The sequence below is a fragment of the Phacochoerus africanus genome, chromosome 6 (assembly GCF_016906955.1).
Source record: "Phacochoerus africanus isolate WHEZ1 chromosome 6, ROS_Pafr_v1, whole genome shotgun sequence".
Lineage (NCBI taxonomy): Eukaryota > Metazoa > Chordata > Mammalia > Artiodactyla > Suidae > Phacochoerus > Phacochoerus africanus.
The window spans coordinates 40,918,704-40,940,775 of record NC_062549.1 but is presented as its reverse complement, the minus strand read 5'-3'; the positions used below and the strand labels follow the sequence as shown (position 1 = coordinate 40,940,775).

Sequence of the window (22,072 nt, the reverse complement as noted above, 5' to 3'; positions counted from 1 at the left end):
TGTGCGGCCTTAAAAAGCAAACAAAAAAACAAAAACAAAAACAAAAAACAAAAATAATGTGTGTAAAATGAAGACAGTGTCAGGCAAACAAAAACTGTTTACCATCAAATATGGTGTTTATCACTATCAGTAGAGGAACTACTGAAGGATGTACTCCAAGAAGATTGAAAATAATCCCAGAGGGAAGGAAGGTCTGAGAAGCAAGAAAGATAGGAGAAAGAAAAAGAGTGAGGAGTTCCCGTCGTGGCGCAGTGGTTAACAAATCCGACTAGGAACCATGAGGTTGCGGGTTCGGTCCTTGCCCTTGCTCAGTGGGTTAACGATCCAGCGTTGCCGTGAGCTGTGGTGTAGGTTGCAGACGCGGCTCGGATCCCGCGTTGCTGTGGCTCTGGCGTAGGCTGGTGGCTACAGCTCCGATTCAACCCCTAGCCTGGGAACCTCCATATGCCACGGGAGCGGCCCAAGAAATAGCAACAACAACAACAAAAGACAAAAAAAAAAAAGCGTGAACATGTAGGTAAATCTAGATAAGTATTTACTGTATAAAACAATTCTTAAAATAACAATGACAATAATAATGTCTAATTTGTGACTTTTTTTTGGCTTTTGAGGGCCACATCCACAGCATATGGAGGTTCCCAGGCGAGGGGTCGAATCGGAGCTACAGCTGCCAACCTACATGGCCACAGCAATGGAGGATCCAAGCTGCATCTGTGACCTACACCACAGCTCATAGCAATGCTGGATCCTTAACCCACTGAGAGAGGCCAGGGATGGAACCCGTGTCTTCATGGATACTAGTCAGGTTCATTACTGCTGGGCCACGATGGAAACTCCAACAACTCTTTTCTAATGAATACAATATGGAAGACCTGATGGGGTGTCACTACTCTGGCTTCTGTCTGAGTGCTCTCTCTCTCACTCTCTTGCTCACTAAGGAGGAAGACAGCTTCTGGGTCTTCAAGCAACCTTATGGAGAGCTGGGGGTGACTGAACTTGGAAATGGATCTTTTGAGGCCTGCCAACAGCCACATGAGGGAACCTGAAGGTGACCCCTCCCAAAATGCCTGAGATGACTATCCAGCTCTTGCCCATGGCTTTAGGGCAGTCTTGTGAGAGACCCTGAACCGGATGTCCCAGCTAAACCACTCCTGGATTCCTGGCCCACAAAAACTGAGATAATAAGTATGTCTTGTTTCTAGCCATTAAGGGAATAATTTGTTTTGTAGCAATAGATATCTAAAACAAATAAAGTGCGTTGAGAAACATTTTAAAAAAAGAAACAGGAAAACAAAGGGCCATGAATAGTTGAGGCATTCCTAAAGAAAAACGAAGTAGGATGTAGCCTAGCTGATATCAAGATTTATTACAAACCTCTAGTTATTACAACCCTACAGGGGTGTGGTTTTGGCATAGAGAATTAGGTTGCTAGAATAGGATATCAAGACTAGCAGCCCAATCACACCTATTTGGAAGCTTAATTCTTACAGAACCGGCATTGCAGCCAGGAAGGCCAGGATGACAAGGGTGGCACTTGTGGATTTGGAGGTGCAATATTTCCAAATGGTGTAAAGATATTAATATTTAACAAAGAGTTTGTCACACCCGTGTGAATCATCTGACTGCCACCCTGGTTTCTTTATTCTCACCTCTCTGATTTGGGATAAGTGGGTCTGCTCATTCATCTGGCTAAGGCAGTGATTCATTGTATTGATCCCGAGTTTAGCACAAGAAAAGACTCAGCTCCTCCAAGAAACTGCGTGAATTTCAATTCTGGGCTCAGTTCTTGTTTGTGTTTTGAGAGAGCATTTTATATGTAACCCCGCTATAGCGCTTACCTTGCCCTATTAAGATGAGGGAACCTGATAAACTGGGGAACAAGATTGGCTTGGTTCGAGTTTGACCTTGGGCAAATGACTTAATCTCAGTCTTCTCACTATAAAATAGGGATGATGATTAAAAACTGTCCTCTAGATCAGAGTTCTTGTCAGGATAGAAAGGTTTGTTCAGACAAAACATTTGGAACAGCCTCTGACACTGGAATCAGTAATGCATTTATATGTTTTAAAATTATTATTATTATTATTTTGGTCTTTTTGTCTTTTTAGGGCTGCACTTGTGGCATATGGTGGTTCCCAGGCTAGGGGTCTAATCCGAGTTGTAGACCTACACCACAGCTCATGGCAATGCCAGATCCTTAACCCACTGATCCAGGCCAGGGATCAAACCTGCATCCTCATGGATGCTAGTCAGATTTACTAGCTGCTGAGACATAATGGGAACTCCTAAAATTATATTAAAATTAATATGTATTTCCCTTCCTGGGCTGAAAACTCCTTAAGGTCAGAGACTGCCCTAATTATCTTCAGGTGCCTGTACCTAGAAGATATCTGGTGGTAGATGCCCAATAAATGTTTGTTGAACTGAAGAGGGGCAAATACTGTTGGGAAAATTATACTGCAGGAAATGGTATCTTCTAAGGTCTTTTATGACCTTGATTCACTATTTAATTAGTTATTCATTAAACTATTTATTGACATATTAACTATTAAATAACTAACAATGACTAATTTAATCATTTATTCATGGAGCTTTGGTGTAAGAGGAGCATTCAATCTAGCCTTGGATCCTTCACTGAAGGAAGTGATAATAACCAAGCTAGACCCATGGAGCCCATGAGAGTCAAGACCATCTCCATCACTGCTCTCAGGGCAACATCTGTTCCATTGCCCTGCCCAACATGAAAGAATGAAGAAATGGGAGTCAGGAGAAAAAAGAAGGTAGTGGTGAAGCATTCTAGGTGGGAAAAATAGCACATTTAGCCTTTCAAAGGTTGATCGGAGGGTATCTTCAGGTGGTTCAGCCCAACTAGAGAATCAAGTAGGCGTTGGGAAAGAGGAGAGACAAAACTGGATAGAAAGAGGGGTAGATCTTGCGTGGCACACAAAGGAATTTGGACTTTTTTTGACACTAGATCATTGGAGTCATCGAAGCAGAAGAGTGATATAATCATATCTGAATTTTAGGGTGATCAGTGGTCACAGTGGGAGGAATTGTGTATAAAAAGGACTTTGGAAACAAGAAGATCACCTGAGAACAGTTCAGTCATTCCCTTTTTCACTTGTCCTGTAGTTATCCAGCTATTATCTTTGTATACCTTCTGCTCTTAGAGAAATATCATAGTGCTTTAAAATCCTTTTCCACATTTTTCCTTTCTCCCTCCACTTGGTGACTCTATGTGCTTTTTGTGGGCATTCCATTATTTTCCTTCATTTTCAGAGTACATAGTCACTAAACTTTCCATAATTTACTCTAAGGTTCTTTCCATTAATATCCAAACCAGTGTCTTTTGTTCAGTGGATCACACATTTTTCCAGATTCTGCTTCACTGAAGTTTAATGTCTTATTTTTTCCATAAGACACTCCTTGCACTTAATGGGAAAAATGAGGCAGCACATTCAAAGACCCATTTGGCTGCCTTGCAACCCTGTTGATTTATCATCAATAGGTAAATAGAAACTCTTCTTTTAAAAAATATTCATGCTTGAAATCTTTCTTTTTAAAATAACTCTCAGACAAAAATTGTACTGAACATTTTTGCCGATCCTCTTTGGAGCTGTTTGCTTCCATTGATCTAACCTGGGTACCTTTAGTCCCAGTCTGCAAACAAGAGGGGCTCAAAAACACCATGGTGCTCCCTTCCCATCAGACATGGCCTGCATCCCTCTCCATCTGCACACCTGCTACTCCCTAAGCTAACATCCTCTAACTGTAACCTTATTTGAGAGACTCTCTGTATGAAACCGGTGGGTGTAGAAATAGCAGGTGACTCCATTTCAGCAGATTTGGTGACCAGAGAAGAATTATTGCTTCCTTCACTTTGTGGCTCTGGTAAGTGCCCAAGAGGTGTAGTCAAAAAATCAACACATTAGTAATCCAGCAGGACTGATTCCAGCTGTTTAACATGGCCCAGTGCAAATGTCACATCCTCGGTGATGCCTTCCCTGACCCCCTTCTTCTCCGAGTCACAGTTCCACTGTGCCCTTTGTGCTCCTATAGCCCTTTGTTCAAACTACTATTAGGAGAGCTTTTATCATCACTGTTGTTTTAACTTTTTGAAAATTGCATTTAAATATGGTAGAGGACCAAGAGAATAGATTTTTCAAGAAGAAAAATTCTGGGTGCCCATCTTATTATGCTACACTCAGGTTTGAGACTTTGGGTGAGTAAACACTCTTTTTGAACCTCAGTTTTCTTATCTATAAAAGAGACTATAGGACTAAAGAAAGGAGAAATGATAATGCATTATAGCACGGAAGCTGGCTTCCAGCAGATATGTAACAAATATGTTTCCTTTTTTTCCCCTTCCTGTTTAAATGTAGACCTATCTTTCCCCCGGACCATAAAGTCCTCTAGAGAGACACTTTGACTTATTAATCTTTCTAGCCTCCAGCCCTAGTACAGTGCCCGACCCAGGTGTTCAAGGCAAGTGTGTTGGCTGATGGATGAAAGGAATGCCATACTGAACCCTGGAAAACTTGGCCCAACTTATTGGCTAGCCTCCTCTGACAATGCATGTGGACCTCTGTTTTGGTTTACCTTGTTATTGTATCCAAGCCCATGATTTGTGGGTGATGAAAGGAGACAGGGGAGCTTAATGAAGTCCATATAGTCTTTGAACTTAAGATAGGTAAATGTAGACTCCTTGTTAAAATTCCTACTCTTTGGAAAGCTGTGAGTTATAAATTAGAGGACCTGCTTTACTGGAAAAAAATTGGGGCTAAACCTTGAAGCCATTGGAGTTATTTAGGGAAGGTTTTTACTATAATTGAGGTGTTCCCTCAGGAATGGTCCTGCAATACAAAAATGGATTCATGAGCGAGGACTTTTGGCCTTCTACTGTGGAAAAGCACATGCTTTTGGCTAAAGAGGAAAAAAGTAACTTGGCAGGTACTGTACTGCTTTAAAGTCCTTTCACTATCTGAATTAATTCCATGTCACCACATTTTGCTTCAAGCCAGTGTTTCATGTGGACCATATCCTGGTACATGTACTGCACTTAGTGGTATGACCAAGATAAGTTGATGGCATCAATCATACAGATACGTGGTGTTGATGACTTGTGAATACTTTGCACTTACTGGACATCTTTTTCTTTTGATCATCTTTCCCATGACACTTTCCAGACCAGGGCCCTGTTTGGATCTATATACAAATCATGCATACCCCATCTTTCTAGTCAAGTCAACACCCACTACGAGATAAACATTGTTCTGGGTATTGCGGCTACAGTGAGAAGCAAGACAGACAAAGCTCCTGCCCTCAGGAAGCTTACATGTTAGTGCACCTCTAAACCCTTTCTATTTACTCCTGTTTTTAGTGTTTTGGCTTTCATGTCTTCACCTTCAGTTTTTCTATCTGTGAATTCTATTACATGCATCTGGCATGCTCCATTTTGCTTTTTAAAGTCTGACTTCCTTCTATTTGAGGGCTTATTTTGTAAAGCTATGAGATGGCATAGACTTTCTGGGCTAGATGAGCTTTGAGTCCAATTGGTCCAACAATAAGCCACGGAGATGTATTGATTGGTCCTCTCACATGGCAGCACTCTGGTGGGTGGAGCCCAGCACAGACTGCCAGTTCATTGCCTTTCATTATTCATTTTACCGCCTCCTGGATTTCCTACCTAATTTTCTGATGCTTACTCTGATCCAGATTTCTTTTATTCAGCAAAATTTCTTAATTCCAAATTCATGCCAGGCCCTACTCTAGCTACTGGGGAGACAAAGACATAGATACTTTCTCTAAGATCCTAGTCTTCCATCTCTTTGCTTATTCCTCTCATTTTATTGTAAATATCCTCATATTCTAAGAAGATTTTCTGGCTTTTTAAGTATTCCTGACAAATTTCTCAGTGTTTTTATTTCATCTAGTTTTCAACTTTAAATTTCAGCTTTATTTTTATTTACATATACGTATGTCCTCTATTGATTCTTTTGGATGGGTTATTCTCCATGGTACATAGCTTTATATAAATAAGCACTGCTCCATTAGACTTCTCTTACAGATTGATCCTAAATTTTACATTTCAAACAGTCACCTTTCCTATTTCCTAGCTAACACCTATGCAATTCCTTCTTACCACCAAGTGACTCATGAGAGGGTAGCAGTGGTTTTAACCTTGACCCCACAGTGGACTCCCCTGAGGAGGCTTTTTAAAAATACTGATGCTAGGACCTCACCCAAAACAAATTAATTTGGAATATCTGGAGCCGAGGTCTAGAGGCTGGTATGGTTTAAACAGTTCCCATAGGATTCTAACATACTGCAGTGGAGGACCACTGGTCATTAGGATAAGTATAATTTTCCCCCATAATCGACCTCTTTCTCATTCCTTTTGGGGTGATAATATTTGACACACTAGCGCTTTTCAATTCAAAGCCATAATTTGACCAGAAGTGCCATAATTTTCAAACTTTCATTGACCACTATGACCTGTATTCCCTAGACCAGTCCATATGCAGAGAACCCTTCTTGGATTCTATATCTGTGCACTGTTTAAACTCCATGTCTCGAGTTCCTACTATGGCACAATGGGTTAAGAAGCTGACTGCAGTGGTTCAGGTCACTGCAGAGGTGTGGGTTCTATCCCCAGCCTTGTGCATGGATCCAGCATACCGCAGCTGTGGCTCAGATTCAGTCCCTGGCCCAGGAACTTCCATATGCCACCAATGTGGCCATAAATAAATAAAATAAACCCCATGTCCAACTCGATGGCGCATTTTCTCCATATTTGTGCTTTTCAAGTTTTATTTAATTTGGGGGCTCCCTTTGAGTGAGTGGCCCCCTTCCTTTTACCCTTTGGTGTCTCAAGTTCCGTATCACTACTCTCTCCCTATAGATTTGGAATTTAGGTTTCCTGCAGTGGGCTGCTTTTTTTTTGAATCATTTTTATCTCCCCCCCTTTTATTCATTTCCCAAAACTTTCCTTCCCTCTTATCTTTTCTTTTTTTTAATAAAATTCCTTCTTTTGAAGCCAGGATTTTGATCTCCACAGTTTTGATATACAAAAGAAGTAGCTTTCTTTCTCTGTGTTATTTATTCCCAATGATTTTGTATTTTCTTCTCAATATCAAAACTTGAGGGAGTTCCCGTCGTGGCGCAGTGGTTAACGAATCCGACTAGGAACCATGAGGTTGCGGGTTCGGTCCCTGCCCTTGCTCAGTGGGTTAATGATCCGGCGTTGCCGTGAGCTGTGGTGTAGGTTGCAGACGCAGCTCGGATCCCGCATTGCTGTGGCTCTGGCGTAGGCCGGTGGCTACAGCTCTGATTCGACCCCTAGCCTGGGAACTTCCATATGCCGCGGGAGCGGCCCAAGAAATAGCAACAACAACAACAACAAAAAGACAAAAGATAAAAAAAAACAAACTTGAAATGCACATTCATCTATTTGCTCCCTTTTGTCTCATCTGAAACCCATTCTGCTGTCACTTTTCAATCGTAGCTAACTACACGACTCTTCTTCCCGGTATGTTACATTTGTATGACTTCTCCAGCTATGCATGCAACACATAACCCCCTTTTATTCCTATATTCAAAGTTCCTGGAAAATACTTAACTGTCTTCTGTCCTTATCACAGATCTCACTCACAGCCATATTTTTTCTCTTGCAGATCCCTAGTCTGTTACTCTCCGTGCGACTGTTAATACGTCATCCTATCTGTTTAATTATGCCACACACTTTCTTTTATTCACTTTCATTCATTCTTTAATTAAGTGAGCTCAGGATCCCAACTGCCTAGAAGCATCTTCACATAGTTGTTTGCACTCATGTAGATCCTTCCTCTCCTTGGTAAATTTCTGTAAGCAAACCCTGAATCTCTGATTCTCTGGGAGTCACTGCTGAGTCCTAACTGTAGGTGATTTGGATTCCTGCAAATGCTGATACATCCTGGTGTCCTGTAATATTACTCTTGAAGTAGACACTGCATTTCATCGTGTACCATCTTGTCCTCAATTTACTTACTTGGATTTCTTTCCATCAGTTTTTGTTTTCACAGGGTATCTTTCTCCTGCCCTTGGTCCTTGGTCCTTGGTCCTTGTTCCCCTATCGATGATTGCTTCCTGTGTGAAATTGGTGAGCTGGCTGTAGCTGACTCCCAGCTGCACAAACTAATTCATCCCTGGAGCTTGGCATTCATGGGCACTTACACATTGTTTTTCTTGTTCACTCTACTCAGAGCTGCCAATGTACCAGTTGTCTTGGATTCCTTCTGCTTTTCCTTACTAGCATATGGTATGGTTTGACCTGGGGAAGCCAGGTTTCAATATCCCTGAGAAAAGAGGTACTCTGATGTAAGCTGAACATGGGAAGTGGCGGAACAGAGACCCCACTCTCATTTATCCAACAGCTTGTGTTAAGCACTTGATCTAAGCCAGGCACTTGCCTAGTTTACGCTAGAGTAATATTTTAGCACTGATCCCAAGGAACGTTCAAATTAATGGAGGAGAGAAAAACATTCCCATAATTAAAGCATATCAGCAGATATGCTTTAATTATTAGAAAATGTAGAATAATTTAGTGCTAAAGAGGACTGGCTTTGATGTCAGGCAGAACTGAATTTTGAATTCAGACCTCATCACCAGCCTGGCCAAGGGAAAGTTCCTTAATGTTTTTATGTCTCTTCTTGTCTGTAAATGGATTTTAAGCCACAGTGGTTTTATTTGTTTATTTGTTTGTTTTGTCTTTTTATGGCTGAACCATGGTATATGGAAGTTCCCAGGCTGGGGGTTCAGTTGGAGCTGTAGCTGCTGGCCTATGTCACTGCCACAGCAAGGTAGGATCTGCGCCCCATCTGTGATCTACACCGCAGCGCATGGCAACGCTGGATCCTTAACCCACTGAGCGAGGCCGGGGATTGAACCTGAGTCCTCAGGGATACCAGTTGGGTTTGTTACCACTGCACCACAATGGGAACTCTATAAGCAACAGTTCTTTTGACGAAAGATTGTCATGAGGATTAAATAAATGAATAGAAGTCACGTGCTTAACCCAGTGCTTAACTCTTAATAAGTGCTCAGCAAATACTGGTTTTATGTAGTATTTATAGGCTGCTATGGGAGCACAGGGGAGAATCAGGGAAAATTTCTGGGAAGAGGTGACACAAGTTGAGTTTTGAGGGATAAGCACTGGTGGTAGCTAAATAAAGTGAAGGAAAGGAATCATTAAAACTTTTTTAAAATTGAAGTACAGTTGATTTACAATGTTGTGTTAGTTTCAGGTGTACAGCAAAGTGATTCAGTTATATATATGTATTTATATGTTTATATGTACATGTATAAAATCACATATACTATTTTTTCAGATTCTTTTCCATTGTAAGTTATTACAGAATATTGAGTAGAGTTCCCTGTGCTATACAGCAGGTCCTTGTTGGTTGTCTGTTTTATAAATAGTAGTGTGTATTTGTTACTCCCAAACTCCTAATTTATCCCTCCCCCTTTCCTTTTTGGTAATCATAGGTTTGTTTTCTATGTCTGTGGGTCCAAGGAAAAGGAATTCTAAGCAGAGGGAGCAGCACATGCAAAGATTTGGAGACATGAAATAGGTGATGAATGCGTGAACCCCACATAGTTCACTGTGTGGCTGAAGCAGAATAATCCATGACCAGAAGAAGGGAACAATGAGAGTGAGGCAAAGAAAATATTAAAACTCATTTCAGCAGAAGAAATTCTGCAACAAAACACATATATCATTCTGTCTATAAATGCCAAGATACACGAGGGAGATGCAACCTCAAACTTTGAAAGACATCTGAGAAGAACTCCCACTGAAATAGGAGGCAGGAAGAACTGCAGAAGGAAAAAAAGACAGAGCAGAAATGATGACATCCTGACAGTCAATTAGATATATGTCAAGCAAAAGACTGTGGTGTCATGTCTGAAGGGCCAGAAACTTGCAACCTGTACCTTTCCTATACATCTACAACCCCAAAGCCCATCTCCATCTATGACGACATTAAATTCGTAGCCAGTCCCCCTCCCTGCTTTTTGTTATCAGACACATAAGTGTGTAGCTTAAGATCTTAATGAAAGAACAGAGCAATGTGGTGCTATGACACCTGAGCCCAGCAGCTGTGTGTGAACGACCTGCAGACAGAAAAGCAATACTCCTTGTCCAAGCAACGTAGACATGGCTGTGTTGTGTCCTGTAGACACCCAGGGTTGAATTTGCACAGTCACTGCCAGAAAAGCACACCACACCCACATGTCAAAACAAACATGATATCCAGGAGAGGAAAATCAAGGTTTCAGTTGTTTCTTTTCTTCCCTCTCCAAATCCCAAGAATCCAGTGAGTTTTAATAACACTTCTAAAATGTCAGGAGAAAAAACCCTTACTTTTAAAAAAGTTGGAGCCACCAAGGGGGTCTTTTACAGAGTCTGGTTTCACTCTCAGCCCCTTGGGGATGGCATGGGGTGCAGGTGTGCCTTGCTTTAAGAAAATGCAATGAAAAAAAAGTCAAGCAGAGAATAGAGACTTTAGGAGGTGATTATTCATAATGTAATATAGGTTTCTAATTTTATCTGAATCATAGTTTTGCTTTAAAACAGCAGTCCCTCTCCTGTGAAGCAGTGCCCATTTTCAAATTGCTAATTTGGTGTAGTTGGGAAGAGAGTGTTGAGAAATTTAGTGTTCAAAGATTAAATAATTATTTTTATTTATGGAAGATATATCAAAAACAAAGACTAAGCATGCATGAAATGTTGGGAGTCACTGAGAAAGGAAATAGTATGTATCAGGTATTTATTATGTGTAAGGCACTTTACATATGTGATGGGGACACAATTTATTAAAGCATAATTCCAATTTTACTTCCTTCTCCTCTCATCTCTGCCTGAGTCTTTGCAACTCCTCTCGTCCTCTCTCCTGTAAGAAGAGATCTGAATTTGTGGCCATGGTCTTGTGATTTTTAAATACAGCGTCAGGAAGGGGGTAGGGAGAGACAAGACTGAATGGTTCAGGAGGAAGAGTGGAAAGACAATGAGAACAAGAGCAGGGGAGGACCAGAGTATGAGGAGAGTTTGGTGAGCTGTAGTACTCATGGGGAGCTTGAATGGGGAATCTCGAGAAGCTGTGGGCTATGAGGAAACTAATTTTGAGAAGTCATGCTTTAAGCTATGAATTGAATTTCTTTTATGTTCTTTAAGAGATGCAAAGAAAGATCTTTTAAAATTGCTTTTGAATCCTGCACTGTGCTACTTTGCATGTGAAAACATATTGCCACCATGCAATAGGAGGCTGTCCAAGTTCATCCAATCTCCTTCAGTCTTGCGATAATCATATGAAGTAGGCATTTTATTTTCATTTTACAGTTGGGAACACTGAGTTACAGAGATATTCAGAGACCGCATCCACAACCCCAAAGTTGTGGGTTGTACAACTACACAGGTGGGATATCCGGAATCTGGATTTTAAAATAAGCTTGTTTCCAATATCAAAAAGACAACAGAGAACAAGTGTTAGCAAGGGTGTGAGGAAAAGGGAGCTCTTGGGCACTTGGTGGGAAGGTAAATTGTTATAGCCACTCCAGAAAACAGGAGGGAGGATCCTCAAAAATTAAAAACAGAACCTCTATACAATCTGTATGGTCTAGCAATCCCACTTCTGGGTATATAACCAAAGGAAATGAAATCAGGATTTAGAAGAGGTTATCTGCACTCCCGTGTTCACTGAAGCATTATTCACAAGAGCTGAGATATTGAAGCAACCTAAGTCCCTGTGGATGGATGAATGGGTAAAGAAAATGTGGCATATATACATAATGAAATATTTAGCCATAGGAAGAAAGAACTATTGCCATTTGGAAAAACAAGGATGAACCTGGTAGATGTTATGCTAAATAACATTAACCAGACACTGAAAGACAAATACTGAGTGATTTTAGGTATACGTGAAATCTAAAAATGCAAAACTCTTAGAAGCAGAGAAGAGAATGGTAGTTACCGGGGGCTGGGGCCTGGGGGAAATGGGGAAATGTTGATCAAAGAGTACAAACTTTCAGTTGTAAAGTGAATAAGTTGTGGAGAACTAATGTATATCGTGGTGACCATAGTTAATAATACTGCATTCTATACTTGAATTTTACTAAGAGAGTAGATCATAAGTGTTCTCACCACACACACACACACACACACACACACACACACACACACACACACACACACAATTACCAGGTGAGGAGGTGATGGAGGTTTTAATTAACTTGGTTGTAACAATTTCACAATGTAGACATAAGTTAAATCACCACATTGCACACCTTAAAAATCATGTCGTATAACCTAAAAAGATACAGTTTTTATTTGTTAATTATACCTCAACAGAGATGGGGGAAAAAAACTCTAGGACATTTAAAAATAGGTAAAAATAGGCCTTTTCTTATGTTGTCTTTATGTATTCAGGTCAACCGCCCTTCTTTATTTTCTGGTATTTCTTTTTGCTTTTCTCTAATCCTTCAGGAAAGAATAATCTCCATATAATTCTGTTTATGATTATCCTTAAGTTATTCAAAAGTGTATTTTCTGTTAAACAGAGTAAAAAGCATGTGGATTTTGATTCTTTTCTGTGTCAAATGAATATTTTGACATGTTTTTCCTCCTGTCATCACCCCACAACCTCCTTTCCCTCCTCTTAAGTTTGTGTAATTTTATGAGTGTATTTGTTTAATATTAATCCTCTTTTAATATTTTTTTGATATTTTACATTCAGATTTTATCAACTGTAATTCTTAGTTCATCTTTGTAAGGAGAGAACTATTTCCTCCAGATTCTAGCAATAGACTGCTTGGCAGTCAAATCACTGTCCTACCTTTCAGGGCTGTATTTTTGTCTTTTATGTGTTTTCATAACATTTTTAAATGGCAGAGGGGACAGAAGAAGAGGGAAATATAATAGAGCTAAATACACATATTTCATAACAGAAGGGTAATAGATAAATCAATAGACAGCAATATAATCTTATTGTAAAAGAAATGACTAGAGTATTTAAAAGTAATATCTTCGGAACTGGTAAACATGAGATAAAAGCTGCTGTTCTGCATTACATACATTTTTAAAATTTTATAATGATTTTTATTTTTTCCTTTATAGCTGGTTTACAGTGTTCTGTCAATTTTCTACTTTACAGCAAGGTGACTCAGTCACACATACATGTATACATTCTTTTTTTTCTCACATTATCATGCTCCATCATAAGTGACTAGATATAGTTCCCAGTGCCATACAGCAGGAGGATCTCATTGCTTATCCATTTTTAAAATAAACAGTGATACATATGCCAAGGTCCTGGTCTGAGCTATAAATATTGAATAACAGTAGCCGAATATGTGATATACCTGGGCTGCTCTGTCAGCTGCTCTCTGAAAAGGGTTTAACCCTCAAATCTGGGGGTTGAGGAGGGTTGGAAAACACTAGGATCTGGTGACTGTCCTCAAGAACCTGGCCTTGCAACCTGCCCCTCTCCTATGCTGGATTGAATCTCGGGGAATGGCCATAGAAGTCCCAGAAATTTGGGGATCCGAATTTTGAGGAGTGCTATGTTCCACTTCTTGCCAGGATCCCACAGTCCCTTGTGCCACTATGGATTAGGCAAAAGAAGCCCCAAGGAAGACACACCTCAGATCCTCCTTATGCTCTCATGTGGGGCAGGGGCAGCAGATTCTCTCTGTGGGACTGGCACTGTCCTGCATCTGAGACTGAGGCTGGAAGACTTGCAGGCTGGAGATGCCCATTGTGAATGTGGTGTGAACCATAAGACCAGCGGCCAAATGGGAACAGGAACATCTTGGGTGTGGCTGGTATGGAGAGACAATGATGAATAAGGACTAGATAGAATGGTGGATGTCTCCACAGATGCCTCTGTGGAGCTTATCATGACCAGTGTCCAGGAATCCCCAATGGATGAGCTACTGCCTTGTAAAGCCCTCTGGAGCTTGGGTGCCTCGCCCCACCACCCTCTCAGGGAGTTTCCAGGAGAAATACTTAAGTGAATTGTCAGACTCCCTGGTTAGAAACAAAGAAACAATTCTGGTTCATTTAAGCAGAAAAGGAATTTATAGAAAGGATACCAGAGAGTTCTCAGAATCAGTGGGCTCAGACAAAAGGATGAAGCTACTTCCCGCCAAAACCACAATGCAGGAAGTTTCTGGTAAGACGTGGGTGGCACCACCACTGCATCACCCCTGTCAGAAATGGACACAAGACATCACTGCTGTCAACCTCTGCTACTCCCAGAATAGGACTTTGATGCCCTTGCTGCCGCTGTTGCCAGAACAAATTCCCTAGCATTCCTCACGTCCTATTCACTGCTGATTTGATGCCCCGAGTGGGTCTAGCCAGCATCAGCCATGTGCTCACTCTCCAGCTGCCTGGAGCAGACCTATCTTTGGCTTTGACCTGGAGGGGGATGGTTCCTGCTTCCATTTACTGTGGCATCACTGACCCCCTGCCTCACTCAAAAGAAGGTTCAGACTCACACCGTCAGCTGTGACAGTGTCTAAGCACTCTGATAATACTTTGAATCAACCTGTGTTACGTGGAATGGACTAGATTTCATTTCTGTCACTAGAAGAAGTGGTGGCTTAAGATACTGAGTAAATTCAACTGTAGAAAAGGGTAAACTTAATTTTCCCACACTTGAGCTTTGGTCTGAGGAATTCATATCTACTTCATTCAAATGAATAACACTGATGCAAATGAATTCCCCATTTAACCGTCATAACCACCCCAGACTGTGTTATCAGCTCACTAGCCTGACTTGAAAGTCAGGAAGCTAAGGGTCCAGGAAATTAATAGGCTTTCCCACACTAGTAATTGGCAAAGCCAATATTCAGTCTTGAGTCTTAGATTTGTCTAAAGCCCTGAATCCTTTTGAAACATCACACTGCAATTTGCTCTCAAGATGCTAGGGCCAGGTGGTTACTAAATTATACTTTCTAGATCATTTTTTCTGAGCCCTTGGCCTTGCGTTGTGTCATTTTTCTCCTCTGTTAGACGGAAAAGAGGAGTCTGTGCACATGTCTGAAATGCTGCCTGTCTCCTCCAAACATGGTACTGAAATTTAATAAACCCTGTAGAATTCATCCCTTTTGTGTCACAGTCCTGTGCCACCAGAGAAACAGAATTAATCAAAAACAAAGAAGGAAGTATTCTTTGTCAACTCACCCCATTTTCCTACCCTCAGCTCCTTTCCTTGTCTTGCATGCCTGAGTGGGAAGGGAGGCGTAGGGAAAAAAGGCATTATCCAGGTAATCGTGTCTGCTGTGCTCCATCCTCTCTGCACTTGGAGACATCAAGGATCTCCTCGCCTTTTCCTGCTTTTAGCTGAGCAGGGTACTTAGCGGGCAGGAAATGTTTAAGAGCAGAACTGTAATAGGTATAAGTAAGAAACATATCTGTTTTCCATTAAGGAGATTAACTTCTCTGTTGGGATTGTTGTTATAGGACTAGGTCAGGGGGCTGCTTGGGGCTGTCTGGTACCTTTTCTGACTGGGTGGGCATTGCCCCTGCTCCAGCTCCCTCTCTGAAGCATGCAATCTCTTCTTCCAAACCTGCCCTCCTCCAATAGAGTCAAATTGATCAGAGGTCCTGCTTTAAGTAGTGACACAATAGAGTAATAGTAGTGGATTTTTATTTTCAGGACATTGGAAAATGGAGAAGGAAGCACTGTGCCCAGGAACTTTACAGCTCTTCACTGAGGCTGTTCCATGGTGAATTGCAGAGTAAGTATATTTTATGGCAAAAATAACATCTTTGTTGGTTTCCTACACAACATGTTTATCTGTTACTTATATCAACCCAACCCTAGCATAGAGTCCCACACAAGGTCACCAGGTAGTAAACATTTGATGTGTAGAAGAATGAAAACTCCAAAGGCTTAGAAACAGATGTAGATTCCTACATCCAACGAACTGGATTTAGAGTAGACTAAGAGGGTGCAGTGAACAATGCAGTGAAAAATAGTTGGCAACTTGTTGCAACCCTGCATGTGTTTCCCGAGTGGGCTTCCTCCCTCCCTCCCATATTTCCTTCCTTCCTTCCCTCCCTCCCCCTCCCTCCCTTCCTTCTTTCCTCCCTTCCTTCCCTTCTTTCTTTCTTTTGTCTCTTTCTTCCTTCCTTTCCTTTCATTTCAAGCACACAAGGGAATCTTCTATTGAATTTTCATGCACGTATCACCCAGTTTTATAACCGTCCAATTTTCTGCTTCATTATTCTCACCCCCCCTTTCTTCATACATTTTGGGGAGTATATTAAATAAAAATTAAGACATTCCACCCACAATAATTCTATCCACCATTATTTTCGTATGTGTCTCAGAAGATGACCTTTAAAAATCTACAGCCACATTCACACCCCTCCCAAACTAATAATCAGTTTATAATATGATTTAAGATTTAACTTGTGTTTGGCTTTTATCTCCTCTAGGCTTCCTGTAAGATTTTTTTTCTTAAATATTAATTTTTTCTTAAATATTATTATTTATTTCTTAAATATTAAGACTCTTCATGGTAGCCTCTAACACCTTTCCCTTCAAACCACCATTGAGTATTTGTGATTGTTAAATGGATAATTTATATCTCTATTAATTTGCTCATTAAAATGCATTCACCATGATGAAAGACTCTGGAACTACCAGGGTGAATAAGACAGATAGTGTCCTTGGTCTCAAGGAGCTTACAGTCCCAAGGGCGCATGTGGCCAGCTTGGATGTTCCTCAGAGGATTTAGTTAGCATGCTAAAATCAATCTCATTCCAAAAGATGAGCTCTAAGTTTCCAAAGTCTGATGGTGACCTTGTTATTCTTCATACCTCCCAGGCTCCTTACTACTAATTTCTTTATCTTGTCAGTTACGAACCTGGCTACTTTAATTCTGCAATGTTTTCTTGGGAGTTCCCATTGTGGCTCAGTGGTAACAAATCCAACTAGTATTCATGAGGATGCAGGTGTGATGCCTGGCTTCGCTCAGTGGGTTAGGGATCCAGTGCTGCCGTGAGACACGGCTGTGGCCGTGGCATAGGCTGGCAGCTGCAGTTCCGATTCGACCCCTAGCCTAGGAACTTATATATGCCATGGGTGTAGCCATAAAAGACAAAAAAAAAAATCTGCAATGTTTTCTATATCCATCTTTTTTTTTCCCCCTTCTGGAGGACATCTTTCTGTCATGAGGAAAGATAGTTGAACTGTGTTAGAACTTATAATGGTCCTGCTGTTGGGGCAAGCTGAGAGGGAGTTTAGCAGAGCTCTGAGGGTCTGGAGTCCAATGTTGTGCTGGGATAGGCTTCATATGAGGTGGCTCCAAGGATCAATGTCAGGCTGGAGATACACGGGGAAAGGAGCCTGGGAAACAGTACCATACATCCTATGTGATGGGCGTGGCAAGTAGGGAATGGCTCAAAGGAAGTAAAGCTTCGACCAGGAATGTTAAGAGTGAAAGCTGCGACCAGGAATGTTAAGAGTGAGATAGGGCAAGTGGGAGGCATGATTGGTCTTGTTGTTCCATTTGGAATTTTGTTTAGAAGCAGAAAATCAGAGTTTGATTACCTCCTTTACTTAATTGCCATGTGTCAAATTATTACAATCGCAGCAGTTTCAAACAAAACTCTGATTTTCTTACAGTTTTACAAGTCGGAAATCCAGGCAGCTTGGCTGTGTTCTCTGCCAGTGTCCAGGTGTTGGCACCAGGGGTCTTATTTGGAGGCTAGGGAAATCAGCGTTCATTTCCCAGGCTATCAAATAGAACAAAAGACCATCTTCAAATGATGGGGAGGACTTTTTTCTTTCCCTATGGTTTTCTCCATTGTGGTTCTGATCCTAACAATGGATGTAAACTTTGTTCCTGTTTCCTTAACTTGAACAATAGTTTAATCTTCTTACTTAGGAGCCCATGCTCTCTGTTTGTGAACATACACACACGCACACACACACAGAATTCTTTTAAAGGTTTGAAAAGACTAATGTTCTGTGTGTGTGTGCATATGTTTTTATTTACATTAGGTTCTTGTAACTTCATGACCTCACTCCATTGAAAATTGAGATGCTAAGACATACTGTCTTTCTTATTGATCCCAGGGTCATCTGAAATATGTGGTGTATTAAATACATGATTATATCAACAAGGAACTTCCTAATTGGCTTTCAAGAATGCTTTTAAAAATTAAAAAAAAAAAAAAAGTAAATATCCAGAGTTTCCGTCGTGGCGCAGTGGTTAATGAATCCGACTAGGAACCATGAGGTTGTGGGTTCGATCCCTGGCCTTGCTCAGTGGGTTAGGGATCCAGCGTTGCCGTGAGCTGTGGTGTAGGTTGCAGTCGCGGCTCAGATTCCTCGTTGCTGTGGCTCTGGCGTAGGCTGGCGGCTACAGCTCTGATTAGACCCCTAGCCTGGGAACCTCCATATGCCACGGGAAGCGGCCCTAAAAAGGCAAAGACTGTAAATAAATAAATAAATAAATAATAAATATCCTACTTTTAGCTTTATAATGTAATTCCCAGGCTCTCTTACTGACTGCTTTTTCTCAAAAAATTCAGGAGTTTGCTAATTGTAATGTTAATTTCTGAGGTTAGCATGTGAAAACGACTGAGGATTTTTCAACAGGCTATGTGATTAGACCAACCATGGAAATGGACATTCATAAACATACTGCTCAGAAAAAGAAAATAATTCTCAATTTTCTTTCAAACTAATGGGGACAGTTATATTTTCTTCATATAGGATTGCAATTAGTACCTATTTATTTTTCAGTGTTTTAGGAACAATTTCCCCTTAACCTTTTTTAGGATCAAATCATTTTCCTTTATAAGATTTGAAGAATAATCTGCTAGAAATTAGAATCTGATCTAGTACCTCGAAAAATCAATGGCCACCTTAGAGGAAGAGTTTTTAGAAAAACCATAACAAATACTTACATATGTTAAAAGATAACATTCACAGGGGTAAAGGCTACTATTTGATCAAAGTAAGATGACAAAATTGACTTCTCAATTTTCAGATTAATATTCCAACTCAGAATCATTTGACCTAGTGTTGACTAAAGAGATAGTACCCTACAGAAAACTTTTCACTCTAAAAAGTACTTCTACTTAACCTATATTCTCAAATTTATGTCCCATTTTCTTCAGTACTTGAATTGGAGAAGGAGGGTGGGATGGATTTAGTGCACGTGTGTTTCCTCCAGTCCTCTTGTCCTCTTTGCCTTAGCAGATCCAGACAGGATAAAAGCAGTGCCGTAGGAATTCCTGGCCTATAGTTGGTGCTCCATAAGTAGGTTTTGAATACATAAATGAATGGCTGAATGAATGAGGGTAGCGCAAAAGCAAGGAGGCTGAATTCTTCTGGAGTGGCTTTTACGCTCTGAGACAGCAGGTGATTTGCAGGAACCAAGAACAGAACAGCTGCTTCCCTTTACCTTCCCCCAAACTCCAACAGTGGGTGTTGCTGTGACCTCAGTCTTGCTGGCACTTAATGCACAGGGAGGACGTGCAAGTTCAGAAATCTTGTGAAATAAAGTCAAGAAAATTTACAGGATGCCTGCAGGGCAGGGGGTACCAAAAAGACCAAATGGGAGTTTATGTAGTGACTGTACCGGTAAAAACTTCCCCTGGTGGCTGGCTGCGAAGTCTAGAATTTGGCTCCTAATGTCATCAAGAGTGACACATGTTATTAATGGCACTGCTTCCTGGAATCTACTTGATTCTTGCAAAATTTTCTCTCTCTCTTTCTCCCTCTCCTTCTCTCCCTTTCCCTCTTATTCCCTTCTCCCCACCTCTCACACATACTCTGCATCTTTCCATGGTGGTGATGGACAGGCATAGAGAAGGCAGCATCATTTAGGGTCTGCTGAGGTGCAGGGCCAGTTATCCTGTGATAGGCACATTCATGAACTCAGGGTCGTACTCCAAGAACACCTAAAGATGATTCAGCATCAGCATGAGGTACTTTGGGTTTTTTGGCAATTTCTAAGCTACCGGGGTGGGGGGACAAAAAAGTGGAAATGAATCACTTCATGTAAATAAAACTTCAATAGTACTTTTCTGGGAAAAAAACAGAAACAGTCCATCATAGAAACAACAGTTTCTGTGCCAAGAGGGAAGTGAGCAGGGAGCAGTTTGAACACGTACCAGGTCACCTCCTGGACTAGCCTGCTCTTACCCATGGGCAAAAAATGGGATTATTCATGCAAGGGAAAGTGAGGAAGACAGATATGTGAATAAACATCACAATGAGAATCATGATCAGTAGTCACCAGAAGGGGTGATAAAGCAGCTAGGCAGAGCCATGTTAAGAAATTTCTTACCTCCTAGAACTTTAAGATAAGGTTGTGAAATTACTGATCTTGTTATTATTATCATTTGCATGGAAAATTTGCAGTGGCAAGGGTGTGCTCCTTGTCCTGATAGGGTTGGTTGGAGTCTTGATTTGTTCAAACAGTTTCATCACTCGACTTTTATTGTAAGACAATAAAGTGCCGTCTCGACATATTTAAAACTGACAAGTCCCCAGAGGCCTCATGGTGAATTCTTCTGCTTTCCCCAGATATGTCCCCCACCCAGTGGAAAAGACTCATCACCTAGTGAGTTCTTCTATCAGCCATATCAGTTGCACTCCACTCCATCTTCAACCTAGCAGGATTCACCTCCTTGCAAGATGGCAAAATTATTCAAACAGGCTGCGGAAACCAGGGGCACCTCACCCTCTTGATGCTACAAAGCCTGTCTGCTGCAGGTTGTTTAGTCTATTCCCAAGTGCAGCTCCTGTGTGGCCCTGCCTGGCATGCAGTGTCTTCCTCCCGCAGGCGGTGAGTATATGTGACTAATAAATGCTGTTGATCTCATTTGTCCAATGTCAGGGATTGTTGGGTGTTCATCCATCTCATACCATTTAGGGTGGGGTACACCTTCTTTACTAACAGTGTGGTAATAGTGTGACTTGGCAATGGGAACATCTCATTATAATATTTGATCTCTTGTCTTCAATTCCTAAAGTTGCTTCAGAACCATAAAGGTAAAATAAATGTCCCCTTTCCACTACAATGGGGTTTATGTTAATGAGATGACTCCCAGAAAGCACCTAAAGATGGAGGCTTGTCATCAGGGGAACCAACCATGGATAGAGAGTTAGAACTTTCAGTTCCACCCCCTTCCCTGACTTCTAGGGTGGGGAGAAAGGGGCTAAAGTTTGAATCATTCACCAGTGGCCAAAGATTTAATCAACAATGCCTATGTAATGAAGCCTCCATACTAACCCAAAATGTTTGAAGAACTTCCAGGCTGGGGAACCAGAATGCTCCCACGTGTCACTGTGCCGGATTCTAAACTCCACCCCAGGACCTCACCCTATGCATCACTTCATCTCTCTATTGATTCATATCCTTTAATATCCTTTGTAATAAATTGGTAATCTAGTAAGTAAATGGGTTTCCAGAGTTCTGTGAGCCACTCTAGCAAGTTAATTGAACCCAAGGAAGAGGTCATGGGAACCTCTGATTTATAGTCAGTCTGACAGAATTACAAGTAAAATCTGGACTTGTGACGGGTCTCTGGAGTCCAAGGAGGGGTTCATGGGAACCTCAAATATGTAGCCAGTTGGGTAGAAGCACAGGTAACAACCTGTGGATGACATCTGATGCAGGGGGCAGTTTTTTAGGACCCTGCCCTTAACCTGTGAAATCTGATGCTACTTTCAGGTAAACAGCGTCAGAATTCAACTGAGTTGTAGGACACTCAGCTAGTGTTGGAGCATTGCTCATTGATGGTGGGGAAACTCCCACCCACACATATTGAAATATTGAAATAGGTGCAATACTCTTTTTTTTTTGAAAGTTTTCTCAGTCTCTTTCAGGTAAATGAGCCACTAATGGAAAGCTCAAACTGCCCTGGGGCTGATGTTTTCCCCCTTAGAAAGTCCCACCTTTCTTCCTGGAGGACCCACAGCCACGCACTTGTTTGGATCTGCTCTTCTGCCAGGACTCTCTTTACCCACCTTTGTCTTAGTCTTAGCTTGACCCGTCTTGCTTTTTT

General features: G+C 41.2%; 1 long non-coding RNA gene across 2 annotated transcripts in view; it reads left to right on the top strand.

The window, feature by feature from the left end:
- Positions 1 to 934: 934 nt before the first annotated feature.
- The window catches only part of LOC125129167 (uncharacterized), a 38,382-nt gene continuing 17,244 nt past the window's right edge, over positions 935 to 22,072 (top strand). The window contains exons 1-4 of one of the 2 annotated variants that reach the window (XR_007135427.1): positions 935 to 1,185; positions 11,375 to 11,450; positions 15,696 to 15,777; positions 20,589 to 20,850. This is a non-coding gene — a long non-coding RNA (uncharacterized LOC125129167). The remainder of the gene's footprint in view (positions 1,186 to 11,374; positions 11,451 to 15,695; positions 15,778 to 20,588; positions 20,851 to 22,072) is intronic. The other variant, XR_007135428.1, reaches the window with a different exon arrangement.